At 54.6% G+C, this 20,990-nt stretch overlaps 66 non-coding genes across 66 annotated transcripts; all 66 read left to right on the forward strand.

Annotated features, from left to right (window-relative positions):
• The first annotated feature begins 112 nt into the window (after positions 1-112).
• TRNAP-CGG (transfer RNA proline (anticodon CGG)) lies at positions 113-184 on the forward strand. Its single transcript has one exon. It is a non-coding gene; the product is annotated as a tRNA-Pro (tRNA).
• A 204-nt stretch (positions 185-388) lies between these two features.
• TRNAP-UGG (transfer RNA proline (anticodon UGG)) lies at positions 389-460 on the forward strand. The gene has a single exon. It is a non-coding gene; the product is annotated as a tRNA-Pro (tRNA).
• A 235-nt stretch (positions 461-695) lies between these two features.
• On the forward strand, positions 696-767 carry TRNAP-AGG (transfer RNA proline (anticodon AGG)). Its single transcript has one exon. It is a non-coding gene; the product is annotated as a tRNA-Pro (tRNA).
• Positions 768-942: 175 nt separating this feature from the next.
• TRNAP-UGG (transfer RNA proline (anticodon UGG)) lies at positions 943-1,014 on the forward strand. The gene has a single exon. It is a non-coding gene; the product is annotated as a tRNA-Pro (tRNA).
• Positions 1,015-1,231: 217 nt separating this feature from the next.
• Positions 1,232-1,303, forward strand: TRNAP-AGG (transfer RNA proline (anticodon AGG)). The gene has a single exon. It is a non-coding gene; the product is annotated as a tRNA-Pro (tRNA).
• Positions 1,304-1,659: 356 nt separating this feature from the next.
• Positions 1,660-1,731, forward strand: TRNAP-CGG (transfer RNA proline (anticodon CGG)). The gene has a single exon. It is a non-coding gene; the product is annotated as a tRNA-Pro (tRNA).
• A 204-nt stretch (positions 1,732-1,935) lies between these two features.
• On the forward strand, positions 1,936-2,007 carry TRNAP-UGG (transfer RNA proline (anticodon UGG)). Its single transcript has one exon. It is a non-coding gene; the product is annotated as a tRNA-Pro (tRNA).
• Positions 2,008-2,242: 235 nt separating this feature from the next.
• TRNAP-AGG (transfer RNA proline (anticodon AGG)) lies at positions 2,243-2,314 on the forward strand. The gene has a single exon. It is a non-coding gene; the product is annotated as a tRNA-Pro (tRNA).
• Positions 2,315-2,489: 175 nt separating this feature from the next.
• Positions 2,490-2,561, forward strand: TRNAP-UGG (transfer RNA proline (anticodon UGG)). Its single transcript has one exon. It is a non-coding gene; the product is annotated as a tRNA-Pro (tRNA).
• Positions 2,562-2,778: 217 nt separating this feature from the next.
• TRNAP-AGG (transfer RNA proline (anticodon AGG)) lies at positions 2,779-2,850 on the forward strand. Its single transcript has one exon. It is a non-coding gene; the product is annotated as a tRNA-Pro (tRNA).
• A 352-nt stretch (positions 2,851-3,202) lies between these two features.
• Positions 3,203-3,274, forward strand: TRNAP-CGG (transfer RNA proline (anticodon CGG)). Its single transcript has one exon. It is a non-coding gene; the product is annotated as a tRNA-Pro (tRNA).
• A 204-nt stretch (positions 3,275-3,478) lies between these two features.
• On the forward strand, positions 3,479-3,550 carry TRNAP-UGG (transfer RNA proline (anticodon UGG)). Its single transcript has one exon. It is a non-coding gene; the product is annotated as a tRNA-Pro (tRNA).
• A 235-nt stretch (positions 3,551-3,785) lies between these two features.
• Positions 3,786-3,857, forward strand: TRNAP-AGG (transfer RNA proline (anticodon AGG)). Its single transcript has one exon. It is a non-coding gene; the product is annotated as a tRNA-Pro (tRNA).
• A 175-nt stretch (positions 3,858-4,032) lies between these two features.
• On the forward strand, positions 4,033-4,104 carry TRNAP-UGG (transfer RNA proline (anticodon UGG)). The gene has a single exon. It is a non-coding gene; the product is annotated as a tRNA-Pro (tRNA).
• Positions 4,105-4,321: 217 nt separating this feature from the next.
• Positions 4,322-4,393, forward strand: TRNAP-AGG (transfer RNA proline (anticodon AGG)). The gene has a single exon. It is a non-coding gene; the product is annotated as a tRNA-Pro (tRNA).
• A 356-nt stretch (positions 4,394-4,749) lies between these two features.
• TRNAP-CGG (transfer RNA proline (anticodon CGG)) lies at positions 4,750-4,821 on the forward strand. The gene has a single exon. It is a non-coding gene; the product is annotated as a tRNA-Pro (tRNA).
• Positions 4,822-5,025: 204 nt separating this feature from the next.
• Positions 5,026-5,097, forward strand: TRNAP-UGG (transfer RNA proline (anticodon UGG)). Its single transcript has one exon. It is a non-coding gene; the product is annotated as a tRNA-Pro (tRNA).
• A 235-nt stretch (positions 5,098-5,332) lies between these two features.
• On the forward strand, positions 5,333-5,404 carry TRNAP-AGG (transfer RNA proline (anticodon AGG)). The gene has a single exon. It is a non-coding gene; the product is annotated as a tRNA-Pro (tRNA).
• Positions 5,405-5,579: 175 nt separating this feature from the next.
• TRNAP-UGG (transfer RNA proline (anticodon UGG)) lies at positions 5,580-5,651 on the forward strand. The gene has a single exon. It is a non-coding gene; the product is annotated as a tRNA-Pro (tRNA).
• A 217-nt stretch (positions 5,652-5,868) lies between these two features.
• On the forward strand, positions 5,869-5,940 carry TRNAP-AGG (transfer RNA proline (anticodon AGG)). The gene has a single exon. It is a non-coding gene; the product is annotated as a tRNA-Pro (tRNA).
• Positions 5,941-6,295: 355 nt separating this feature from the next.
• On the forward strand, positions 6,296-6,367 carry TRNAP-CGG (transfer RNA proline (anticodon CGG)). Its single transcript has one exon. It is a non-coding gene; the product is annotated as a tRNA-Pro (tRNA).
• A 204-nt stretch (positions 6,368-6,571) lies between these two features.
• On the forward strand, positions 6,572-6,643 carry TRNAP-UGG (transfer RNA proline (anticodon UGG)). Its single transcript has one exon. It is a non-coding gene; the product is annotated as a tRNA-Pro (tRNA).
• Positions 6,644-6,878: 235 nt separating this feature from the next.
• Positions 6,879-6,950, forward strand: TRNAP-AGG (transfer RNA proline (anticodon AGG)). Its single transcript has one exon. It is a non-coding gene; the product is annotated as a tRNA-Pro (tRNA).
• Positions 6,951-7,125: 175 nt separating this feature from the next.
• Positions 7,126-7,197, forward strand: TRNAP-UGG (transfer RNA proline (anticodon UGG)). The gene has a single exon. It is a non-coding gene; the product is annotated as a tRNA-Pro (tRNA).
• A 217-nt stretch (positions 7,198-7,414) lies between these two features.
• On the forward strand, positions 7,415-7,486 carry TRNAP-AGG (transfer RNA proline (anticodon AGG)). The gene has a single exon. It is a non-coding gene; the product is annotated as a tRNA-Pro (tRNA).
• Positions 7,487-7,842: 356 nt separating this feature from the next.
• On the forward strand, positions 7,843-7,914 carry TRNAP-CGG (transfer RNA proline (anticodon CGG)). Its single transcript has one exon. It is a non-coding gene; the product is annotated as a tRNA-Pro (tRNA).
• A 204-nt stretch (positions 7,915-8,118) lies between these two features.
• On the forward strand, positions 8,119-8,190 carry TRNAP-UGG (transfer RNA proline (anticodon UGG)). The gene has a single exon. It is a non-coding gene; the product is annotated as a tRNA-Pro (tRNA).
• A 235-nt stretch (positions 8,191-8,425) lies between these two features.
• TRNAP-AGG (transfer RNA proline (anticodon AGG)) lies at positions 8,426-8,497 on the forward strand. Its single transcript has one exon. It is a non-coding gene; the product is annotated as a tRNA-Pro (tRNA).
• Positions 8,498-8,672: 175 nt separating this feature from the next.
• On the forward strand, positions 8,673-8,744 carry TRNAP-UGG (transfer RNA proline (anticodon UGG)). Its single transcript has one exon. It is a non-coding gene; the product is annotated as a tRNA-Pro (tRNA).
• Positions 8,745-8,961: 217 nt separating this feature from the next.
• Positions 8,962-9,033, forward strand: TRNAP-AGG (transfer RNA proline (anticodon AGG)). The gene has a single exon. It is a non-coding gene; the product is annotated as a tRNA-Pro (tRNA).
• Positions 9,034-9,388: 355 nt separating this feature from the next.
• Positions 9,389-9,460, forward strand: TRNAP-CGG (transfer RNA proline (anticodon CGG)). Its single transcript has one exon. It is a non-coding gene; the product is annotated as a tRNA-Pro (tRNA).
• A 204-nt stretch (positions 9,461-9,664) lies between these two features.
• TRNAP-UGG (transfer RNA proline (anticodon UGG)) lies at positions 9,665-9,736 on the forward strand. Its single transcript has one exon. It is a non-coding gene; the product is annotated as a tRNA-Pro (tRNA).
• Positions 9,737-9,971: 235 nt separating this feature from the next.
• TRNAP-AGG (transfer RNA proline (anticodon AGG)) lies at positions 9,972-10,043 on the forward strand. The gene has a single exon. It is a non-coding gene; the product is annotated as a tRNA-Pro (tRNA).
• Positions 10,044-10,218: 175 nt separating this feature from the next.
• Positions 10,219-10,290, forward strand: TRNAP-UGG (transfer RNA proline (anticodon UGG)). The gene has a single exon. It is a non-coding gene; the product is annotated as a tRNA-Pro (tRNA).
• A 217-nt stretch (positions 10,291-10,507) lies between these two features.
• TRNAP-AGG (transfer RNA proline (anticodon AGG)) lies at positions 10,508-10,579 on the forward strand. The gene has a single exon. It is a non-coding gene; the product is annotated as a tRNA-Pro (tRNA).
• A 355-nt stretch (positions 10,580-10,934) lies between these two features.
• Positions 10,935-11,006, forward strand: TRNAP-UGG (transfer RNA proline (anticodon UGG)). The gene has a single exon. It is a non-coding gene; the product is annotated as a tRNA-Pro (tRNA).
• A 204-nt stretch (positions 11,007-11,210) lies between these two features.
• TRNAP-UGG (transfer RNA proline (anticodon UGG)) lies at positions 11,211-11,282 on the forward strand. Its single transcript has one exon. It is a non-coding gene; the product is annotated as a tRNA-Pro (tRNA).
• A 235-nt stretch (positions 11,283-11,517) lies between these two features.
• On the forward strand, positions 11,518-11,589 carry TRNAP-AGG (transfer RNA proline (anticodon AGG)). Its single transcript has one exon. It is a non-coding gene; the product is annotated as a tRNA-Pro (tRNA).
• Positions 11,590-11,764: 175 nt separating this feature from the next.
• TRNAP-UGG (transfer RNA proline (anticodon UGG)) lies at positions 11,765-11,836 on the forward strand. Its single transcript has one exon. It is a non-coding gene; the product is annotated as a tRNA-Pro (tRNA).
• Positions 11,837-12,053: 217 nt separating this feature from the next.
• Positions 12,054-12,125, forward strand: TRNAP-AGG (transfer RNA proline (anticodon AGG)). Its single transcript has one exon. It is a non-coding gene; the product is annotated as a tRNA-Pro (tRNA).
• Positions 12,126-12,481: 356 nt separating this feature from the next.
• On the forward strand, positions 12,482-12,553 carry TRNAP-CGG (transfer RNA proline (anticodon CGG)). The gene has a single exon. It is a non-coding gene; the product is annotated as a tRNA-Pro (tRNA).
• Positions 12,554-12,757: 204 nt separating this feature from the next.
• Positions 12,758-12,829, forward strand: TRNAP-UGG (transfer RNA proline (anticodon UGG)). Its single transcript has one exon. It is a non-coding gene; the product is annotated as a tRNA-Pro (tRNA).
• Positions 12,830-13,064: 235 nt separating this feature from the next.
• TRNAP-AGG (transfer RNA proline (anticodon AGG)) lies at positions 13,065-13,136 on the forward strand. Its single transcript has one exon. It is a non-coding gene; the product is annotated as a tRNA-Pro (tRNA).
• Positions 13,137-13,311: 175 nt separating this feature from the next.
• On the forward strand, positions 13,312-13,383 carry TRNAP-UGG (transfer RNA proline (anticodon UGG)). Its single transcript has one exon. It is a non-coding gene; the product is annotated as a tRNA-Pro (tRNA).
• A 217-nt stretch (positions 13,384-13,600) lies between these two features.
• TRNAP-AGG (transfer RNA proline (anticodon AGG)) lies at positions 13,601-13,672 on the forward strand. The gene has a single exon. It is a non-coding gene; the product is annotated as a tRNA-Pro (tRNA).
• A 355-nt stretch (positions 13,673-14,027) lies between these two features.
• Positions 14,028-14,099, forward strand: TRNAP-CGG (transfer RNA proline (anticodon CGG)). Its single transcript has one exon. It is a non-coding gene; the product is annotated as a tRNA-Pro (tRNA).
• Positions 14,100-14,610: 511 nt separating this feature from the next.
• Positions 14,611-14,682, forward strand: TRNAP-AGG (transfer RNA proline (anticodon AGG)). Its single transcript has one exon. It is a non-coding gene; the product is annotated as a tRNA-Pro (tRNA).
• Positions 14,683-14,857: 175 nt separating this feature from the next.
• TRNAP-UGG (transfer RNA proline (anticodon UGG)) lies at positions 14,858-14,929 on the forward strand. Its single transcript has one exon. It is a non-coding gene; the product is annotated as a tRNA-Pro (tRNA).
• A 217-nt stretch (positions 14,930-15,146) lies between these two features.
• Positions 15,147-15,218, forward strand: TRNAP-AGG (transfer RNA proline (anticodon AGG)). Its single transcript has one exon. It is a non-coding gene; the product is annotated as a tRNA-Pro (tRNA).
• A 355-nt stretch (positions 15,219-15,573) lies between these two features.
• TRNAP-CGG (transfer RNA proline (anticodon CGG)) lies at positions 15,574-15,645 on the forward strand. The gene has a single exon. It is a non-coding gene; the product is annotated as a tRNA-Pro (tRNA).
• A 204-nt stretch (positions 15,646-15,849) lies between these two features.
• TRNAP-UGG (transfer RNA proline (anticodon UGG)) lies at positions 15,850-15,921 on the forward strand. Its single transcript has one exon. It is a non-coding gene; the product is annotated as a tRNA-Pro (tRNA).
• Positions 15,922-16,156: 235 nt separating this feature from the next.
• Positions 16,157-16,228, forward strand: TRNAP-AGG (transfer RNA proline (anticodon AGG)). The gene has a single exon. It is a non-coding gene; the product is annotated as a tRNA-Pro (tRNA).
• Positions 16,229-16,403: 175 nt separating this feature from the next.
• TRNAP-UGG (transfer RNA proline (anticodon UGG)) lies at positions 16,404-16,475 on the forward strand. Its single transcript has one exon. It is a non-coding gene; the product is annotated as a tRNA-Pro (tRNA).
• Positions 16,476-16,692: 217 nt separating this feature from the next.
• On the forward strand, positions 16,693-16,764 carry TRNAP-AGG (transfer RNA proline (anticodon AGG)). Its single transcript has one exon. It is a non-coding gene; the product is annotated as a tRNA-Pro (tRNA).
• Positions 16,765-17,119: 355 nt separating this feature from the next.
• TRNAP-CGG (transfer RNA proline (anticodon CGG)) lies at positions 17,120-17,191 on the forward strand. The gene has a single exon. It is a non-coding gene; the product is annotated as a tRNA-Pro (tRNA).
• Positions 17,192-17,702: 511 nt separating this feature from the next.
• TRNAP-AGG (transfer RNA proline (anticodon AGG)) lies at positions 17,703-17,774 on the forward strand. The gene has a single exon. It is a non-coding gene; the product is annotated as a tRNA-Pro (tRNA).
• Positions 17,775-17,949: 175 nt separating this feature from the next.
• On the forward strand, positions 17,950-18,021 carry TRNAP-UGG (transfer RNA proline (anticodon UGG)). Its single transcript has one exon. It is a non-coding gene; the product is annotated as a tRNA-Pro (tRNA).
• Positions 18,022-18,238: 217 nt separating this feature from the next.
• On the forward strand, positions 18,239-18,310 carry TRNAP-AGG (transfer RNA proline (anticodon AGG)). The gene has a single exon. It is a non-coding gene; the product is annotated as a tRNA-Pro (tRNA).
• A 355-nt stretch (positions 18,311-18,665) lies between these two features.
• TRNAP-CGG (transfer RNA proline (anticodon CGG)) lies at positions 18,666-18,737 on the forward strand. Its single transcript has one exon. It is a non-coding gene; the product is annotated as a tRNA-Pro (tRNA).
• A 204-nt stretch (positions 18,738-18,941) lies between these two features.
• On the forward strand, positions 18,942-19,013 carry TRNAP-UGG (transfer RNA proline (anticodon UGG)). The gene has a single exon. It is a non-coding gene; the product is annotated as a tRNA-Pro (tRNA).
• A 235-nt stretch (positions 19,014-19,248) lies between these two features.
• Positions 19,249-19,320, forward strand: TRNAP-AGG (transfer RNA proline (anticodon AGG)). Its single transcript has one exon. It is a non-coding gene; the product is annotated as a tRNA-Pro (tRNA).
• Positions 19,321-19,495: 175 nt separating this feature from the next.
• TRNAP-UGG (transfer RNA proline (anticodon UGG)) lies at positions 19,496-19,567 on the forward strand. Its single transcript has one exon. It is a non-coding gene; the product is annotated as a tRNA-Pro (tRNA).
• Positions 19,568-19,784: 217 nt separating this feature from the next.
• On the forward strand, positions 19,785-19,856 carry TRNAP-AGG (transfer RNA proline (anticodon AGG)). Its single transcript has one exon. It is a non-coding gene; the product is annotated as a tRNA-Pro (tRNA).
• A 352-nt stretch (positions 19,857-20,208) lies between these two features.
• TRNAP-CGG (transfer RNA proline (anticodon CGG)) lies at positions 20,209-20,280 on the forward strand. The gene has a single exon. It is a non-coding gene; the product is annotated as a tRNA-Pro (tRNA).
• A 204-nt stretch (positions 20,281-20,484) lies between these two features.
• On the forward strand, positions 20,485-20,556 carry TRNAP-UGG (transfer RNA proline (anticodon UGG)). The gene has a single exon. It is a non-coding gene; the product is annotated as a tRNA-Pro (tRNA).
• Positions 20,557-20,791: 235 nt separating this feature from the next.
• On the forward strand, positions 20,792-20,863 carry TRNAP-AGG (transfer RNA proline (anticodon AGG)). The gene has a single exon. It is a non-coding gene; the product is annotated as a tRNA-Pro (tRNA).
• The last annotated feature ends 127 nt before the right edge of the window (positions 20,864-20,990 follow it).

Genomic DNA, 20,990 nt, shown 5'->3' on the forward strand with positions numbered 1-20,990 from the left:
TATTTATTTTTTATTTTTTTATCGTCGCGCAGTTTCATCAGCGAATGCTTGCAGTGACAATCCATCCTCGAGGAGTTCGACACGTCCGGCGGCAGAGCACACATAGGTTTCTGGCTCGTTGGTCTAGGGGTATGATTCTCGCTTCGGGTGCGAGAGGTCCCGGGTTCAAATCCCGGACGAGCCCAAGCTGGACAGCGCCTCTTCTCTGCGAGGCGTCTCTTTTAAGAAGTTGTCGCCAATCCCGCTGTACTTCCGCATTAAAGAAGAAGCGGTTGCCTTGGGACGGGAAGGTTGCAGACGCCGGCGTGCCGCTGGACGTCTGTTTTAGCTTCCCTGCTAAACTTTCAGCTCATTCGGGCTCACGCCGCGGCCAGCTCGATATCTGTCTGGCTCGTTGGTCTAGGGGTATGATTCTCGCTTTGGGTGCGAGAGGTCCCGGGTTCAAATCCCGGACGAGCCCGTTGGCCTGAGCGGTCTGCGTAACGCGCGCCGCCTCATTTAGGAGGAGGCTGCCAAAATACCTTTTCTGCTCCGTCTCGATGAAAATGCTGTCGCTTTACAATGGGACGTTTCCCCTGACAGTGGCTTTGTCGTCATCGCCGCCGCCATCAAGACTGCACTCGACATCCTTTTAGCGCCTGTGCGAAAGTCTCTCTTCATCTCAACTCTGGGCCCGGAGCCACTGCTAACGGTCTGGCTCGTTGGTCTAGGGGTATGATTCTCGCTTAGGGTGCGAGAGGTCCCGGGTTCAAATCCCGGACGAGCCCGAGCTTCGCAGCGCTACACGTCGCCGCGGCTCTTCGCTGTGGGCCGTTGCTTTTAAGATGGTGCCGCCTATCCCTTTTCTACTCCCATAAAGGAAGAAGCTGTTGGTTTTGAACCGGAAGGTTCTCCTGACGGTCAACATTCGGGCTCACGCCGGGGGACTTTCACTATCTGTCTGGCTCGTTGGTCTAGGGGTATGATTCTCGCTTTGGGTGCGAGAGGTCCCGGGTTCAAATCCCGGACGAGCCCGAGCGCTCAGCGCCGCCTTATTTTAGGAGGACCCTTACCTTTCTGCTCCGCCTCAGAGAAAATGCCACTCGGGTGCCGTCGCTTTGCAATGGGAAGTTTCTCTCGACAGTGCTTGGCTGCAGAGAGCGAGAGGCTTTGTCGCTCGACGTCCCTTTAGCCTCCCTGCTAAACTTTCTCTTCTTCCGATCACCGGGCCCGGATCAGCTGCCAGCTGTCTGGCTCGTTGGTCTAGGGGTATGATTCTCGCTTAGGGTGCGAGAGGTCCCGGGTTCAAATCCCAGACGAGCCCACACAGCAGCTTTCGTGCGCGCCCTCTTTTACGTCCTTTCCTTGAGATGACGGAAAATCGTCCTCCAGCAAACGGGGCGATTCGACTACCTCGGCTCCAATCTACACTGGAAAGGCATGGTTTGTGCTGACTCGAAGGATGCATTTTGAAACGGGGAATGGTCATTTAATGCTAGACCCTGAAACCTGGCTTTTTACGTCTTCTTCTTTTATTTTTTTTGTGTTGTTATCATTTTTTATTTATTTATTTATTTTTTATTTTTTTATCGTCGCGCAGTTTCATCAGCGAATGCTTGCAGTGACAATCCATCCTCGAGGAGTTCGACACGTCCGGCGGCAGAGCACACATAGGTTTCTGGCTTGTTGGTCTAGGGGTATGATTCTCGCTTCGGGTGCGAGAGGTCCCGGGTTCAAATCCCGGACGAGCCCAAGCTGGACAGCGCCTCTTCTCTGCGAGGCGTCTCTTTTAAGAAGTTGTCGCCAATCCCGCTGTACTTCCGCATTAAAGAAGAAGCGGTTGCCTTGGGACGGGAAGGTTGCAGACGCCGGCGTGCCGCTGGACGTCTGTTTTAGCTTCCCTGCTAAACTTTCAGCTCATTCGGGCTCACGCCGCGGCCAGCTCGATATCTGTCTGGCTCGTTGGTCTAGGGGTATGATTCTCGCTTTGGGTGCGAGAGGTCCCGGGTTCAAATCCCGGACGAGCCCGTTGGCCTGAGCGGTCTGCGTAACGCGCGCCGCCTCATTTAGGAGGAGGCTGCCAAAATACCTTTTCTGCTCCGTCTCGATGAAAATGCTGTCGCTTTACAATGGGACGTTTCCCCTGACAGTGGCTTTGTCGTCATCGCCGCCGCCATCAAGACTGCACTCGACATCCTTTTAGCGCCTGTGCGAAAGTCTCTCTTCATCTCAACTCTGGGCCCGGAGCCACCGCTAACGGTCTGGCTCGTTGGTCTAGGGGTATGATTCTCGCTTAGGGTGCGAGAGGTCCCGGGTTCAAATCCCGGACCAGCCCGAGCTTCGCAGCGCTACACGTCGCCGCGGCTCTTCGCTGTGGGCCGTTGCTTTTAAGATGGTGCCGCCTATCCCTTTTCTACTCCCATAAAGGAAGAAGCTGTTGGTTTTGAACCGGAAGGTTCTCCTGACGGTCAACATTCGGGCTCACGCCGGGGGACTTTCACTATCTGTCTGGCTCGTTGGTCTAGGGGTATGATTCTCGCTTTGGGTGCGAGAGGTCCCGGGTTCAAATCCCGGACGAGCCCGAGCGCTCAGCGCCGCCTTATTTTAGGAGGACCCTTACCTTTCTGCTCCGCCTCAGAGAAAATGCCACTCGGGTGCCGTCGCTTTGCAATGGGAAGTTTCTCTCGACAGTGCTTGGCTGCAGAGAGCGAGAGGCTTTGTCGCTCGACGTCCCTTTAGCCTCCCTGCTAAACTTTCTCTTCTTCCGATCACCGGGCCCGGATCAGCTGCCAGCTGTCTGGCTCGTTGGTCTAGGGGTATGATTCTCGCTTAGGGTGCGAGAGGTCCCGGGTTCAAATCCCGGACGAGCCCACACAGCAGCTTTCGTGCGCGCCCTCTTTTACGTCCTTTCCTTGAGATGACGGAAAATCGTCCTCCAGCAAACGGGGCGATTCGACTACCTCGGCTCCAATCTACACTGGAAAGGCATGGTTTGTGCTGACTCGAAGGATGCATTTTGAAACGGGGAATGGTCATTTAATGCTAGACCCTGAAACCTGGCTTTTTACGTCTTCTTCTTTTATTTTTTTTGTGTTGTTATCATTATTTATTTATTTATTTTTTATTTTTTTATCGTCGCGCAGTTTCATCAGCGAATGCTTGCAGTGACAATCCATCCTCGAGGAGTTCGACACGTCCGGCGGCAGATCACACATAGGTTTCTGGCTCGTTGGTCTAGGGGTATGATTCTCGCTTCGGGTGCGAGAGGTCCCGGGTTCAAATCCCGGACGAGCCCAAGCTGGACAGCGCCTCTTCTCTGCGAGGCGTCTCTTTTAAGAAGTTGTCGCCAATCCCGCTGTACTTCCGCATTAAAGAAGAAGCGGTTGCCTTGGGACGGGAAGGTTGCAGACGCCGGCGTGCCGCTGGACGTCTGTTTTAGCTTCCCTGCTAAACTTTCAGCTCATTCGGGCTCACGCCGCGGCCAGCTCGATATCTGTCTGGCTCGTTGGTCTAGGGGTATGATTCTCGCTTTGGGTGCGAGAGGTCCCGGGTTCAAATCCCGGACGAGCCCGTTGGCCTGAGCGGTCTGCGTAACGCGCGCCGCCTCATTTAGGAGGAGGCTGCCAAAATACCTTTTCTGCTCCGTCTCGATGAAAATGCTGTCGCTTTACAATGGGACGTTTCCCCTGACAGTGGCTTTGTCGTCATCGCCGCCGCCATCAAGACTGCACTCGACATCCTTTTAGCGCCTGTGCGAAAGTCTCTCTTCATCTCAACTCTGGGCCCGGAGCCACTGCTAACGGTCTGGCTCGTTGGTCTAGGGGTATGATTCTCGCTTAGGGTGCGAGAGGTCCCGGGTTCAAATCCCGGACAAGCCCGAGCTTCGCAGCGCTACACGTCGCCGCGGCTCTTCGCTGTGGGCCGTTGCTTTTAAGATGGTGCCGCCTATCCCTTTTCTACTCCCATAAAGGAAGAAGCTGTTGGTTTTGAACCGGAAGGTTCTCCTGACGGTCAACATTCGGGCTCACGCCGGGGGACTTTCACTATCTGTCTGGCTCGTTGGTCTAGGGGTATGATTCTCGCTTTGGGTGCGAGAGGTCCCGGGTTCAAATCCCGGACGAGCCCGAGCGCTCAGCGCCGCCTTATTTTAGGAGGACCCTTACCTTTCTGCTCCGCCTCAGAGAAAATGCCACTCGGGTGCCGTCGCTTTGCAATGGGAAGTTTCTCTCGACAGTGCTTGGCTGCAGAGAGCGAGAGGCTTTGTCGCTCGACGTCCCTTTAGCCTCCCTGCTAAACTTTCTCTTCTTCCGATCACCGGGCCCGGATCAGCTGCCAGCTGTCTGGCTCGTTGGTCTAGGGGTATGATTCTCGCTTAGGGTGCGAGAGGTCCCGGGTTCAAATCCCAGACGAGCCCACACAGCAGCTTTCGTGCGCGCCCTCTTTTACGTCCTTTCCTTGAGATGACGGAAAATCGTCCTCCAGCAAACGGGGCGATTCGACTACCTCGGCTCCAATCTACACTGGAAAGGCATGGTTTGTGCTGACTCGAAGGATGCATTTTGAAACGGGGAATGGTCATTTAATGCTAGACCCTGAAACCTGGCTTTTTACGTCTTCTTCTTTTATTTTTTTTGTGTTGTTATCATTTTTTATTTATTTATTTATTTTTTATTTTTTTATCGTCGCGCAGTTTCATCAGCGAATGCTTGCAGTGACAATCCATCCTCGAGGAGTTCGACACGTCCGGCGGCAGAGCACACATAGGTTTCTGGCTTGTTGGTCTAGGGGTATGATTCTCGCTTCGGGTGCGAGAGGTCCCGGGTTCAAATCCCGGACGAGCCCAAGCTGGACAGCGCCTCTTCTCTGCGAGGCGTCTCTTTTAAGAAGTTGTCGCCAATCCCGCTGTACTTCCGCATTAAAGAAGAAGCGGTTGCCTTGGGACGGGAAGGTTGCAGACGCCGGCGTGCCGCTGGACGTCTGTTTTAGCTTCCCTGCTAAACTTTCAGCTCATTCGGGCTCACGCCGCGGCCAGCTCGATATCTGTCTGGCTCGTTGGTCTAGGGGTATGATTCTCGCTTTGGGTGCGAGAGGTCCCGGGTTCAAATCCCGGACGAGCCCGTTGGCCTGAGCGGTCTGCGTAACGCGCGCCGCCTCATTTAGGAGGAGGCTGCCAAAATACCTTTTCTGCTCCGTCTCGATGAAAATGCTGTCGCTTTACAATGGGACGTTTCCCCTGACAGTGGCTTTGTCGTCATCGCCGCCGCCATCAAGACTGCACTCGACATCCTTTTAGCGCCTGTGCGAAAGTCTCTCTTCATCTCAACTCTGGGCCCGGAGCCACTGCTAACGGTCTGGCTCGTTGGTCTAGGGGTATGATTCTCGCTTAGGGTGCGAGAGGTCCCGGGTTCAAATCCCGGACGAGCCCGAGCTTTGCAGCGCTACACGTCGCCGCGGCTCTTCGCTGTGTGCCGTTGCTTTTAAGATGGTGCCGCCTATCCCTTTTCTACTCCCATAAAGGAAGAAGCTGTTGGTTTTGAACCGGAAGGTTCTCCTGACGGTCAACATTCGGGCTCACGCCGGGGGACTTTCACTATCTGTCTGGCTCGTTGGTCTAGGGGTATGATTCTCGCTTTGGGTGCGAGAGGTCCCGGGTTCAAATCCCGGACGAGCCCGAGCGCTCAGCGCCGCCTTATTTTAGGAGGACCCTTACCTTTCTGCTCCGCCTCAGAGAAAATGCCACTCGGGTGCCGTCGCTTTGCAATGGGAAGTTTCTCTCGACAGTGCTTGGCTGCAGAGAGCGAGAGGCTTTGTCGCTCGACGTCCCTTTAGCCTCCCTGCTAAACTTTCTCTTCTTCCGATCACCGGGCCCGGAACAGCTGCCAGCTGTCTGGCTCGTTGGTCTAGGGGTATGATTCTCGCTTAGGGTGCGAGAGGTCCCGGGTTCAAATCCCAGACGAGCCCACACAGCAGCTTTCGTGCGCGCCCTCTTTTACGTCCTTTCCTTGAGATGACGGAAAATCGTCCTCCAGCAAACGGGGCGATTCGACTACCTCGGCTCCAATCTACACTGGAAAGGCATGGTTTGTGCTGACTCGAAGGATGCATTTTGAAACGGGGAATGGTCATTTAATGCTAGACCCTGAAACCTGGCTTTTTACGTCTTCTTCTTTTATTTTTTTTGTGTTGTTATCATTTTTTATTTATTTATTTATTTTTATTTTTTTATCGTCGCGCAGTTTCATCAGCGAATGCTTGCAATGACAATCCATCCTCGAGGAGTTCGACACGTCCGGCGGCAGTGCACATATAGGTTTCTGGCTCGTTGGTCTAGGGGTATGATTCTCGCTTCGGGTGCGAGAGGTCCCGGGTTCAAATCCCGGACGAGCCCAAGCTGGACAGCGCCTCTTCTCTGCGAGGCGTCTCTTTTAAGAAGTTGTCGCCAATCCCGCTGTACTTCCGCATTAAAGAAGAAGCGGTTGCCTTGGGACGGGAAGGTTGCAGACGCCGGCGTGCCGCTGGACGTCTGTTTTAGCTTCCCTGCTAAACTTTCAGCTCATTCGGGCTCACGCCGCGGCCAGCTCGATATCTGTCTGGCTCGTTGGTCTAGGGGTATGATTCTCGCTTTGGGTGCGAGAGGTCCCGGGTTCAAATCCCGGACGAGCCCGTTGGCCTGAGCGTTCTGCGTAACGCGCGCCGCCTCATTTAGGAGGAGGCTGCCAAAATACCTTTTCTGCTCCGTCTCGATGAAAATGCTGTCGCTTTACAATGGGACGTTTCCCCTGACAGTGGCTTTGTCGTCATCGCCGCCGCCATCAAGACTGCACTCGACATCCTTTTAGCGCCTGTGCGAAAGTCTCTCTTCATCTCAACTCTGGGCCCGGAGCCACTGCTAACGGTCTGGCTCGTTGGTCTAGGGGTATGATTCTCGCTTAGGGTGCGAGAGGTCCCGGGTTCAAATCCCGGACGATCCCGAGCTTCGCAGCGCTACACGTCGCCGCGGCTCTTCGCTGTGGGCCGTTGCTTTTAAGATGGTGCCGCCTATCCCTTTTCTACTCCCATAAAGGAAGAAGCTGTTGGTTTTGAACCGGAAGGTTCTCCTGACGGTCAACATTCGGGCTCACGCCGGGGGACTTTCACTATCTGTCTGGCTCGTTGGTCTAGGGGTATGATTCTCGCTTTGGGTGCGAGAGGTCCCGGGTTCAAATCCCGGACGAGCCCGAGCGCTCAGCGCCGCCTTATTTTAGGAGGACCCTTACCTTTCTGCTCCGCCTCAGAGAAAATGCCACTCGGGTGCCGTCGCTTTGCAATGGGAAGTTTCTCTCGACAGTGCTTGGCTGCAGAGAGCGAGAGGCTTTGTCGCTCGACGTCCCTTTAGCCTCCCTGCTAAACTTTCTCTTCTTCCGATCACCGGGCCCGGATCAGATGCCAGCTGTCTGGCTCGTTGGTCTAGGGGTATGATTCTCGCTTAGGGTGCGAGAGGTCCCGGGTTCAAATCCCGGACGAGCCCACACAGCAGCTTTCGTGCGCGCCCTCTTTTACGTCCTTTCCTTGAGATGACGGAAAATCGTCCTCCAGCAAACGGGGCGATTCGACTACCTCGGCTCCAATCTACACTGGAAAGGCATGGTTTGTGCTGACTCGAAGGATGCATTTTGAAACGGGGAATGGTCATTTAATGCTAGACCCTGAAACCTGGCTTTTTACGTCTTCTTCTTTTATTTTTTTTTGTGTTGTTATCATTTTTTATTTATTTATTTATTTTTATTTTTTTATCGTCGCGCAGTTTCATCAGCGAATGCTTGCAGTGACAATCCATCCTCGAGGAGTTCGACACGTCCGGCGGCAGAGCACACATAGGTTTCTGGCTCGTTGGTCTAGGGGTATGATTCTCGCTTCGGGTGCGAGAGGTCCCGGGTTCAAATCCCGGACGAGCCCAAGCTGGACAGCGCCTCTTCTCTGCGAGGCGTCTCTTTTAAGAAGTTGTCGCCAATCCCGCTGTACTTCCGCATTAAAGAAGAAGCGGTTGCCTTGGGACGGGAAGGTTGCAGGCGCCGGCGTGCCGCTGGACGTCTGTTTTAGCTTCCCTGCTAAACTTTCAGCTCATTCGGGCTCACGCCGCGGCCAGCTTGATATCTGTCTGGCTCGTTGGTCTACGGGTATGATTCTCGCTTTGGGTGCGAGAGGTCCCGGGTTCAAATCCCGGACGAGCCCGTTGGCCTGAGCGGTCTGCGTAACGCGCGCCGCCTCATTTAGGAGGAGGCTGCCAAAATACCTTTTCTGCTCCGTCTCGATGAAAATGCTGTCGCTTTACAATGGGACGTTTCCCCTGACAGTGGCTTTGTCGTCATCGCCGCCGCCATCAAGACTGCACTCGACATCCTTTTAGCGCCTGTGCGAAAGTCTCTCTTCATCTCAACTCTGGGCCCGGAGCCACTGCTAACGGTCTGGCTCGTTGGTCTAGGGGTATGATTCTCGCTTAGGGTGCGAGAGGTCCCGGGTTCAAATCCCGGACGAGCCCGAGCTTCGCAGCGCTACACGTCGCCGCGGCTCTTCGCTGTGGGCCGTTGCTTTTAAGATGGTGCCGCCTATCCCTTTTCTACTCCCATAAAGGAAGAAGCTGTTGGTTTTGAACCGGAAGGTTCTCCTGACGGTCAACATTCGGGCTCACGCCGGGGGACTTTCACTATCTGTCTGGCTCGTTGGTCTAGGGGTATGATTCTCGCTTTGGGTGCGAGAGGTCCCGGGTTCAAATCCCGGACGAGCCCGAGCGCTCAGCGCCGCTTTGTTTTAGGAGGACCCTTACCTTTCTGCTCCGCCTCAGAGAAAATGCCACTCGGGTGCCGTCGCTTTGCAATGGGAAGTTTCTCTCGACAGTGCTTGGCTGCAGAGAGCGAGAGGCTTTGTCGCTCGACGTCCCTTTAGCCTCCCTGCTAAACTTTCTCTTCTTCCGATCACCGGGCCCGGATCAGCTGCCAGCTGTCTGGCTCGTTGGTCTAGGGGTATGATTCTCGCTTAGGGTGCGAGAGGTCCCGGGTTCAAATCCCGGACGAGCCCACACAGCAGCTTTCGTGCGCGCCCTCTTTTACGTCCTTTCCTTGAGATGACGGAAAATCGTCCTCCAGCAAACGGGGCGATTCGACTACCTCGGCTCCAATCTACACTGGAAAGGCACGGTTTGTGCTGACTCGAAGGATGCATTTTGAAACGGGGAATGGTCATTTAATGCTAGACCCTGAAACCTGGCTTTTTACGTCTTCTTCTTTTATTTTTTTTGTGTTGTTATCATTTTTTATTTATTTATTTATTTTTATTTTTTTATCGTCGCGCAGTTTCATCAGCGAATGCTTGCAGTGACAATCCATCCTCGAGGAGTTCGACACGTCCGGCGGCAGAGCACACATAGGTTTCTGGCTCGTTGGTCTAGGGGTATGATTCTCGCTTCGGGTGCGAGAGGTCCCGGGTTCAAATCCCGGACGAGCCCAAGCTGGACAGCGCCTCTTCTCTGCGAGGCGTCTCTTTTAAGAAGTTGTCGCCAATCCCGCTGTACTTCCGCATTAAAGAAGAAGCGGTTGCCTTGGGACGGGAAGGTTGCAGACGCCGGCGTGCCGCTGGACGTCTGTTTTAGCTTCCCTGCTAAACTTTCAGCTCATTCGGGCTCACGCCGCGGCCAGCTCGATATCTGTCTGGCTCGTTGGTCTAGGGGTATGATTCTCGCTTTGGGTGCGAGAGGTCCCGGGTTCAAATCCCGGACGAGCCCGTTGGCCTGAGCGGTCTGCGTAACGCGCGCCGCCTCATTTAGGAGGAGGCTGCCAAAATACCTTTTCTGCTCCGTCTCGATGAAAATGCTGTCGCTTTACAATGGGACGTTTCCCCTGACAGTGGCTTTGTCGTCATCGCCGCCGCCATCAAGACTGCACTCGACATCCTTTTAGCGCCTGTGCGAAAGTCTCTCTTCATCTCAACTCTGGGCCCGGAGCCACTGCTAACGGTCTGGCTCATTGGTCTAGGGGTATGATTCTCGCTTAGGGTGCGAGAGGTCCCGGGTTCAAATCCCGGACGAGCCCGAGCTTCGCAGCGCTACACGTCGCCGCGGCTCTTCGCTGTGGGCCGTTGCTTTTAAGATGGTGCCGCCTATCCCTTTTCTACTCCCATAAAGGAAGAAGCTGTTGGTTTTGAACCGGAAGGTTCTCCTGACGGTCAACATTCGGGCTCACGCCGGGGGACTTTCACTATCTGTCTGGCTCGTTGGTCTAGGGGTATGATTCTCGCTTTGGGTGCGAGAGGTCCCGGGTTCAAATCCCGGACGAGCCCGAGCGCTCAGCGCCGCCTTGTTTTAGGAGGACCCTTACCTTTCTGCTCCGCCTCAGAGAAAATGCCACTCGGGTGCCGTCGCTTTGCAATGGGAAGTTTCTCTCGACAGTGCTTGGCTGCAGAGAGCGAGAGGCTTTGTCGCTCGACGTCCCTTTAGCCTCCCTGCCAAACTTTCTCTTCTTCCGATCACCGGGCCCGGATCAGCTGCCAGCTGTCTGGCTCGTTGGTCTAGGGGTATGATTCTCGCTTAGGGTGCGAGATGTCCCGGGTTCAAATCCCGGACGAGCCCACACAGCAGCTTTCGTGCGCGCCCTCTTTTACGTCCTTTCCTTGAGATGACGGAAAATCGTCCTCCAGCAAACGGGGCGATTCGACTACCTCGGCTCCAATCTACACTGGAAAGGCATGGTTTGTGCTGACTCGAAGGATGCATTTTGAAACGGGGAATGGTCATTTAATGCTAGACCCTGAAACCTGGCTTTTTACGTCTTCTTCTTTTATTTTTTTTGTGTTGTTATCATTTTTTATTTATTTATTTATTTTTATTTTTTTATCGTCGCGCAGTTTCATCAGCGAATGCTTGCAGTGACAATCCATCCTCGAGGAGTTCGACACGTCCGGCGGCAGAGCACACATAGGTTTCTGGCTCGTTGGTCTAGGGGTATGATTCTCGCTTTGGGTGCGAGAGGTCCCGGGTTCAAATCCCGGACGAGCCCAAGCTGGACAGCGCCTCTTCTCTGCGAGGCGTCTCTTTTAAGAAGTTGTCGCCAATCCCGCTGTACTTCCGCATTAAAGAAGAAGCGGTTGCCTTGGGACGGGAAGGTTGCAGGCGCCGGCGTGCCGCTGGACGTCTGTTTTAGCTTCCCTGCTAAACTTTCAGCTCATTCGGGCTCACGCCGCGGCCAGCTCGATATCTGTCTGGCTTGTTGGTCTAGGGGTATGATTCTCGCTTTGGGTGCCAGAGGTCCCGGGTTCAAATCCCGGACGAGCCCGTTGGCCTGAGCGGTCTGCGTAACGCGTGCCGCCTCATTTAGGAGGAGGCTGCCAAAATACCTTTTCTGCTCCGTCTCGATGAAAATGCTGTCGCTTTACAATGGGACGTTTCCCCTGACAGTGGCTTTGTCGTCATCGCCGCCGCCATCAAGACTGCACTCGACATCCTTTTAGCGCCTGTGCGAAAGTCTCTCTTCATCTCAACTCTGGGCCCGGAGCCACTGCTAACGGTCTGGCTCGTTGGTCTAGGGGTATGATTCTCGCTTAGGGTGCGAGAGGTCCCGGGTTCAAATCCCGGACGAGCCCGAGCTTCGCAGCGCTACACGTCGCCGCGGCTCTTCGCTGTGGGCCGTTGCTTTTAAGATGGTGCCGCCTATCCCTTTTCTACTCCCATAAAGGAAGAAGCTGTTGGTTTTGAACCGGAAGGTTCTCCTGACGGTCAACATTCGGGCTCACGCCGGGGGACTTTCACTATCTGTCTGGCTCGTTGGTCTAGGGGTATGATTCTCGCTTTGGGTGCGAGAGGTCCCGGGTTCAAATCCCGGACGAGCCCGAGCGCTCAGCGCCGCCTTATTTTAGGAGGACCCTTACCTTTCTGCTCCGCCTCAGAGAAAATGCCACTCGGGTGCCGTCGCTTTGCAATGGGAAGTTTCTCTGGACAGTGCTTGGCTGCAGAGAGCGAGAGGCTTTGTCGCTCGACGTCCCTTTAGCCTCCCTGCTAAACTTTCTCTTCTTCCGATCACCGGGCCCGGATCAGCTGCCAGCTGTCTGGCTCGTTGGTCTAGGGGTATGATTCTCGCTTAGGGTGCGAGAGGTCCCGGGTTCAAATCCCGGACGAGCCCACACAGCAGCTTTCGTGCGCGCCCTCTTTTACGTCCTTTCCTTGAGATGACGGAAAATCGTCCTCCAGCAAACGGGGCGATTCGACTACCTCGGCTCCAATCTACACTGGAAAGGCATGGTTTGTGCTGACTCGAAGGATGCATTTTGAAACGGGGAATGGTCATTTAATGCTAGACCCTGAAACCTGGCTTTTTACGTCTTCTTCTTTTATTTTTTTTGTGTTGTTATCATTTTTTATTTATTTATTTATTTTTATTTTTTTATCGTCGCGCAGTTTCATCAGCGAATGCTTGCAGTGACAATCCATCCTCGAGGAGTTCGACACGTCCGGCGGCAGAGCACACATAGGATTTCTGGCTCGTTGGTCTAGGGGTATGATTCTCGCTTCGGGTGCGAGAGGTCCCGGGTTCAAATCCCGGACGAGCCCAAGCTGGACAGCGCCTCTTCTCTGCGAGGCGTCTCTTTTAAGAAGTTGTCGCCAATCCCGCTGTACTTCCGCATTAAAGAAGAAGCGGTTGCCTTGGGACGGGAAGGTTGCAGGCGCCGGCGTGCCGCTGGACGTCTGTTTTAGCTTCCCTGCTAAACTTTCAGCTCATTCGGGCTCACGCCGCGGCCAGCTCGATATCTGTCTGGCTCGTTGGTCTAGGGGTATGATTCTCGCTTTGGGTGCGAGAGGTCCCGGGTTCAAATCCCGGACGAGCCCGTTGGCCTGAGCGGTCTGCGTAACGCGCGCCGCCTCATTTAGGAGGAGGCTGCCAAAATACCTTTTCTGCTCCGTCTCGATGAAAATGCTGTCGCTTTACAATGGGACGTTTCCCCTGACAGTGGCTTTGTCGTCATCGCCGCCGCCATCAAGACTGCACTCGACATCCTTTTAGCGCCTGTGCGAAAGTCTCTCTTCATCTCAACTCTGGGCCCGGAGCCACTGCTAACGGTCTGGCTCGTTGGTCTAGGGGTATGATTCTCGCTTAGGGTGCGAGAGGTCCCGGGTTCAAATCCCGGACGAGCCCGAGCTTCGCAGCGCTACACGTCGCCGCGGCTCTTCGCTGTGGGCCGTTGCTTTTAAGATGGTGCCGCCTATCCCTTTTCTACTCCCATAAAGGAAGAAGCTGTTGGTTTTGAACCGGAAGGTTCTCCTGACGGTCAACATTCGGGCTCACGCCGGGGGACTTTCACTATCTGTCTGGCTCGTTGGTCTAGGGGTATGATTCTCGCTTTGGGTGCGAGAGGTCCCGGGTTCAAATCCCGGACGAGCCCGAGCGCTCAGCGCCGCCTTGTTTTAGGAGGACCCTTACCTTTCTGCTCCGCCTCAGAGAAAATGCCACTCGGGTGCCGTCGCTTTGCAATGGGAAGTTTCTCTCGACAGTGCTTGGCTGCAGAGAGCGAGAGGCTTTGTCGCTCGACGTCCCTTTAGCCTCCCTGCCAAACTTTCTCTTCTTCCGATCACCGGGCCCGGATCAGCTGCCAGCTGTCTGGCTCGTTGGTCTAGGGGTATGATTCTCGCTTAGGGTGCGAGAGGTCCCGGGTTCAAATCCCGGACGAGCCCACACAGCAGCTTTCGTGCGCGCCCTCTTTTACGTCCTTTCCTTGAGATGACGGAAAATCGTCCTCCAGCAAACGGGGCGATTCGACTACCTCGGCTCCAATCTACACTGGAAAGGCATGGTTTGTGCTGACTCGAAGGATGCATTTTGAAACGGGGAATGGTCATTTAATGCTAGACCCTGAAACCTGGCTTTTTACGTCTTCTTCTTTTATTTTTTTTGTGTTGTTATCATTTTTTATTTATTTATTTATTTTTATTTTTTTATCGTCGCGCAGTTTCATCAGCGAATGCTTGCAGTGACAATCCATCCTCGAGGAGTTCGACACGTCCGGCGGCAGAGCACACATAGGTTTCTGGCTCGTTGGTCTAGGGGTATGATTCTCGCTTCGGGTGCGAGAGGTCCCGGGTTCAAATCCCGGACGAGCCCAAGCTGGACAGCGCCTCTTCTCTGCGAGGCGTCTCTTTTAAGAAGTTGTCGCCAATCCCGCTGTACTTCCGCATTAAAGAAGAAGCGGTTGCCTTGGGACGGGAAGGTTGCAGGCGCCGGCGTGCCGCTGGACGTCTGTTTTAGCTTCCCTGCTAAACTTTCAGCTCATTCGGGCTCACGCCGCGGCCAGCTCGATATCTGTCTGGCTCGTCGGTCTAGGGGTATGATTCTCGCTTTGGGTGCCAGAGGTCCCGGGTTCAAATCCCGGACGAGTCCGTTGGCCTGAGCGGTCTGCGTAACGCGTGCCGCCTCATTTAGGAGGAGGCTGCCAAAATACCTTTTCTGCTCCGTCTCGATGAAAATGCTGTCGCTTTACAATGGGACGTTTCCCCTGACAGTGGCTTTGTCGTCATCGCCGCCGCCATCAAGACTGCACTCGACATCCTTTTAGCGCCTGTGCGAAAGTCTCTCTTCATCTCAACTCTGGGCCCGGAGCCACTGCTAACGGTCTGGCTCGTTGGTCTAGGGGTATGATTCTCGCTTAGGGTGCGAGAGGTCCCGGGTTCAAATCCCGGACGAGCCCGAGCTTCGCAGCGCTACACGTCGCCGCGGCTCTTCGCTGTGGGCCGTTGCTTTTAAGATGGTGCCGCCTATCCCTTTTCTACTCCCATAAAGGAAGAAGCTGTTGGTTTTGAACCGGAAGGTTCTCCTGACGGTCAACATTCGGGCTCACGCCGGGGGACTTTCACTATCTGTCTGGCTCGTTGGTCTAGGGGTATGATTCTCGCTTTGGGTGCGAGAGGTCCCGGGTTCAAATCCCGGACGAGCCCGAGCGCTCAGCGCCGCCTTATTTTAGGAGGACCCTTACCTTTCTGCTCCGCCTCAGAGAAAATGCCACTCGGGTGCCGTCGCTTTGCAATGGGAAGTTTCTCTCGACAGTGCTTGGCTGCAGAGAGCGAGAGGCTTTGTCGCTCGACGTCCCTTTAGCCTCCCTGCTAAACTTTCTCTTCTTCCGATCACCGGGCCCGGATCAGCTGCCAGCTGTCTGGCTCGTTGGTCTAGGGGTATGATTCTCGCTTAGGGTGCGAGAGGTCCCGGGTTCAAATCCCGGACGAGCCCACACAGCAGCTTTCGTGCGCGCCCTCTTTTACGTCCTTTCCTTGAGATGACGGAAAATCGTCCTCCAGCAAACGGGGCGATTCGACTACCTCGGCTCCAATCTACACTGGAAAGGCATGGTTTGTGCTGACTCGAAGGATGCATTTTGAAACGGGGAATGGTCATTTAATGCTAGACCCTGAAACCTGGCTTTTTACGTCTTCTTCTTTTATTTTTTTTGTGTTGTTATCATTTTTTATTTATTTATTTATTTTTATTTTTTTATCGTCGCGCAGTTTCATCAGCGAATGCTTGCAGTGACAATCCATCCTCGAGGAGTTCGACACGTCCGGCGGCAGAGCACACATAGGTTTCTGGCTCGTTGGTCTAGGGGTATGATTCTCGCTTCGGGTGCGAGAGGTCCCGGGTTCAAATCCCAGACGAGCCCAAGCTGGACAGCGCCTCTTCTCTGCGAGGCGTCTCTTTTAAGAAGTTGTCGCCAATCCCGCTGTACTTCCGCATTAAAGAAGAAGCGGTTGCCTTGGGACGGGAAGGTTGCAGACGCCGGCGTGCCGCTGGACGTCTGTTTTAGCTTCCCTGCTAAACTTTCAGCTCATTCGGGCTCACGCCGCGGCCAGCTCGATATCTGTCTGGCTCGTTGGTCTAGGGGTATGATTCTCGCTTTGGGTGCCAGAGGTCCCGGGTTCAAATCCCGGACGAGCCCGTTGGCCTGAGCGGTCTGCGTAACGCGCGCCGCCTCATTTAGGAGGAGGCTGCCAAAATACCTTTTCTGCTCCGTCTCGATGAAAATGCTGTCGCTTTACAATGGGACGTTTCCCCTGACAGTGGCTTTGTCGTCATCGCCGCCGCCATCAAGACTGCACTCGACATCCTTTTAGCGCCTGTGCGAAAGTCTCTCTTCATCTCAACTCTGGGCCCGGAGCCACTGCTAACGGTCTGGCTCGTTGGTCTAGGGGTATGATTCTCGCTTAGGGTGCGAGAGGTCCCGGGTTCAAATCCCGGACGAGCCCGAGCTTCGCAGCGCTACACGTCGCCGCGGCTCTTCGCTGTGGGCCGTTGCTTTTAAGATGGTGCCGCCTATCCCTTTTCTACTCCCATAAAGGAAGAAGCTGTTGGTTTTGAACCGGAAGGTTCTCCTGACGGTCAACATTCGGGCTCACGCCGGGGGACTTTCACTATCTGTCTGGCTCGTTGGTCTAGGGGTATGATTCTCGCTTTGGGTGCGAGAGGTCCCGGGTTCAAATCCCGGACGAGCCCGAGCGCTCAGCGCCGCCTTGTTTTAGGAGGACCCTTACCTTTCTGCTCCGCCTCAGAGAAAATGCCACTCGGGTGCCGTCGCTTTGCAATGGGAAGTTTCTCTCGACAGTGCTTGGCTGCAGAGAGCGAGAGGCTTTGTCGCTCGACGTCCCTTTAGCCTCCCTGCCAAACTTTCTCTTCTTCCGATCACCGGGCCCGGATCAGCTGCCAGCTGTCTGGCTCGTTGGTCTAGGGGTATGATTCTCGCTTAGGGAGCGAGAGGTCCCGGGTTCAAATCCCGGACGAGCCCACACAGCAGCTTTCGTGCGCGCCCTCTTTTACGTCCTTTCCTTGAGATGACGGAAAATCGTCCTCCAGCAAACGGGGCGATTCGACTACCTCGGCTCCAATCTACACTGGAAAGGCATGGTTTGTGCTGACTCGAAGGATGCATTTTGAAACGGGGAATGGTCATTTAATGCTAGACCCTGAAACCTGGCTTTTTACGTCTTCTTCTTTTATTTTTTTTGTGTTGTTATCATTTTTTATTTATTTATTTATTTTTATTTTTTTATCGTCGCGCAGTTTCATCAGCGAATGCTTGCAGTGACAATCCATCCTCGAGGAGTTCGACACGTCCGGCGGCAGAGCACACATAGGTTTCTGGCTCGTTGGTCTAGGGGTATGATTCTCGCTTCGGGTGCGAGAGGTCCCGGGTTCAAATCCCGGACGAGCCCAAGCTGGACAGCGCCTCTTCTCTGCGAGGCGTCTCTTTTAAGAAGTTGTCGCCAATCCCGCTGTACTTCCGCATTAAAGAAGAAGCGGTTGCCTTGGGACGGGAAGGTTGCAGGCGCCGGCGTGCCGCTGGACGTCTGTTTTAGCTTCCCTGCTAAACTTTCAGCTCATTCGGGCTCACGCCGCGGCCAGCTCGATATCTGTCTGGCTCGTCGGTCTAGGGGTATGATTCTCGCTTTGGGTGCCAGAGGTCCCGGGTTCAAATCCCGGACGAGCCCGTTGGCCTGAGCGGTCTGCGTAACGCGTGCCGCCTCATTTAGGAGGAGGCTGCCAAAATACCTTTTCTGCTCCGTCTCGATGAAAATGCTGTCGCTTTACAATGGGACGTTTCCCCTGACAGTGGCTTTGTCGTCATCGCCGCCGCCATCAAGACTGCACTCGACATCCTTTTAGCGCCTGTGCGAAAGTCTCTCTTCATCTCAACTCTGGGCCCGGAGCCACTGCTAACGGTCTGGCTCGTTGGTCTAGGGGTATGATTCTCGCTTAGGGTGCGAGAGGTCCCGGGTTCAAATCCCGGACGAGCCCGAGCTTCGCAGCGCTACACGTCGCCGCGGCTCTTCGCTGTGGGCCGTTGCTTTTAAGATGGTGCCGCCTATCCCTTTTCTACTCCCATAAAGGAAGAAGCTGTTGGTTTTGAACCGGAAGGTTCTCCTGACGGTCAACATTCGGGCTCACGCCGGGGGACTTTCACTATCTGTCTGGCTCGTTGGTCTAGGGGTATGATTCTCGCTTTGGGTGCGAGAGGTCCCGGGTTCAAATCCCGGACGAGCCCGAGCGCTCAGCGCCGCTTTATTTTAGGAGGACCCTTACCTTTCTGCTCCGCCTCAGAGAAAATGCCACTCGGGTGCCGTCGCTTTGCAATGGGAAGTTTCTCTCGACAGTGCTTGGCTGCAGAGAGCGAGAGGCTTTGTCGCTCGACGTCCCTTTAGCCTCCCTGCTAAACTTTCTCTTCTTCCGATCACCGGGCCCGGATCAGCTGCCAGCTGTCTGGCTCGTTGGTCTAGGGGTATGATTCTCGCTTAGGGTGCGAGAGGTCCCGGGTTCAAATCCCGGACGAGCCCACACAGCAGCTTTCGTGCGCGCCCTCTTTTACGTCCTTTCCTTGAGATGACGGAAAATCGTCCTCCAGCAAACGGGGCGATTCGACTACCTCGGCTCCAATCTACACTGGAAAGGCATGGTTTGTGCTGACTCGAAGGATGCATTTTGAAACGGGGAATGGTCATTTAATGCTAGACCCTGAAACCTGGCTTTTTACGTCTTCTTCTTTTATTTTTTTTGTGTTGTTATCATTTTTTATTTATTTATTTATTTTTATTTTTTTATCGTCGCGCAGTTTCATCAGCGAATGCTTGCAGTGACAATCCATCCTCGAGGAGTTCGACACGTCCGGCGGCAGAGCACACGTAGGTTTCTGGCTCGTTGGTCTAGGGGTATGATTCTCGCTTCGGGTGCGAGAGGTCCCGGGTTCAAATCCCGGACGAGCCCAAGCTGGACAGCGCCTCTTCTCTGCGAGGCGTCTCTTTTAAGAAGTTGTCGCCAATCCCGCTGTACTTCCGCATTAAAGAAGAAGCGGTTGCCTTGGGACGGGAAGGTTGCAGACGCCGGCGTGCCGCTGGACGTCTGTTTTAGCTTCCCTGCTAAACTTTCAGCTCATTCGGGCTCACGCCGCGGCCAGCTCGATATCTGTCTGGCTCGTTGGTCTAGGGGTATGATTCTCGCTTTGGGTGCGAGAGGTCCCGGGTTCAAATCCCGGACGAGCCCGTTGGCCTGAGCGGTCTGCGTAACGCGCGCCGCCTCATTTAGGAGGAGGCTGCCAAAATACCTTTTCTGCTCCGTCTCGATGAAAATGCTGTCGCTTTACAATGGGACGTTTCCCCTGACAGTGGCTTTGTCGTCATCGCCGCCGCCATCAAGACTGCACTCGACATCCTTTTAGCGCCTGTGCGAAAGTCTCTCTTCATCTCAACTCTGGGCCCGGAGCCACTGCTAACGGTCTGGCTCGTTGGTCTAGGGGTATGATTCTCGCTTAGGGTGCGAGAGGTCCCGGGTTCAAATCCCGGACGAGCCCGAGCTTCGCAGCGCTACACGTCGCCGCGGCTCTTCGCTGTGGGCCGTTGCTTTTAAGATGGTGCCGCCTATCCCTTTTCTACTCCCATAAAGGAAGAAGCTGTTGGTTTTGAACCGGAAGGTTCTCCTGACGGTCAACATTCGGGCCCACGCCGGGGGACTTTCACTATCTGTCTGGCTCGTTGGTCTAGGGGTATGATTCTCGCTTTGGGTGCGAGAGGTCCCGGGTTCAAATCCCGGACGAGCCCGAGCGCTCAGCGCCGCCTTATTTTAGGAGGACCCTTACCTTTCTGCTCCGCCTCAGAGAAAATGCCACTCGGGTGCCGTCGCTTTGCAATGGGAAGTTTCTCTCGACAGTGCTTGGCTGCAGAGAGCGAGAGGCTTTGTCGCTCGACGTCCCTTTAGCCTCCCTGCTAAACTTTCTCTTCTTCCGATCACCGGGCCCGGATCAGCTGCCAGCTGTCTGGCTCGTTGGTCTAGGGGTATGATTCTCGCTTAGGGTGCGAGAGGTCCCGGGTTCAAATCCCGGACGAGCCCACACAGCAGCTTTCGTGCGCGCCCTCTTTTACGTCCTTTCCTTGAGATGACGGAAAATCGTCCTCCAGCAAACGGGGCGATTCGACTACCTCGGCTCCAATCTACACTGGAAAGGCACGGTTTGTGCTGACTCGAAGGATGCATTTTGAAACGGGGAATGGTCATTTAATGCTAGACCCTGAAACCTGGCTTTTTACGTCTTCTTTTATTTTTTTTGTGTTGTTATCATTTTTTATTTATTTATTTATTTTTATTTTTTTATCGTCGCGCAGTTTCATCAGCGAATGCTTGCAGTGACAATCCATCCTCGAGGAGTTCGACACGTCCGGCGGCAGAGCACACATAGGTTTCTGGCTCGTTGGTCTAGGGGTATGATTCTCGCTTCGGGTGCGAGAGGTCCCGGGTTCAAATCCCGGACGAGCCCAAGCTGGACAGCGCCTCTTCTCTGCGAGGCGTCTCTTTTAAGAAGTTGTCGCCAATCCCGCTGTACTTCCGCATTAAAGAAGAAGCGGTTGCCTTGGGACGGGAAGGTTGCAGGCGCCGGCGTGCCGCTGGACGTCTGTTTTAGCTTCCCTGCTAAACTTTCAGCTCATTCGGGCTCACGCCGCGGCCAGCTCGATATCTGTCTGGCTCGTTGGTCTAGGGGTATGATTCTCGCTTTGGGTGCGAGAGGTCCCGGGTTCAAATCCCGGACGAGCTCGTTGGCCTGAGCGGTCTGCGTAACGCGCGCCGCCTCATTTAGGAGGAGGCTGCCAAAATACCTTTTCTGCTCCGTCTCGATGAAAATGCTGTCGCTTTACAATGGGACGTTTCCCCTGACAGTGGCTTTGTCGTCATCGCCGCCGCCATCAAGACTGCACTCGACATCCTTTTAGCGCCTGTGCGAAAGTCTCTCTTCATCTCAACTCTGGGCCCGGAGCCACTGCTAACGGTCTGGCTCGTTGGTCTAGGGGTATGATTCTCGCTTAGGGTGCGAGAGGTCCCGGGTTCAAATCCCGGACGAGCCCGAGCTTCGCAGCGCTACACGTCGCCGCGGCTCTTCGCTGTGGGCCGTTGCTTTTAAGATGGTGCCGCCTATCCCTTTTCTACTCCCATAAAGGAAGAAGCTGTTGGTTTTGAACCGGAAGGTTCTCC

The sequence above is a fragment of the Spea bombifrons genome, chromosome 1 (assembly GCF_027358695.1).
Source record: "Spea bombifrons isolate aSpeBom1 chromosome 1, aSpeBom1.2.pri, whole genome shotgun sequence".
NCBI classification, from domain to species: domain Eukaryota; kingdom Metazoa; phylum Chordata; class Amphibia; order Anura; family Pelobatidae; genus Spea; species Spea bombifrons.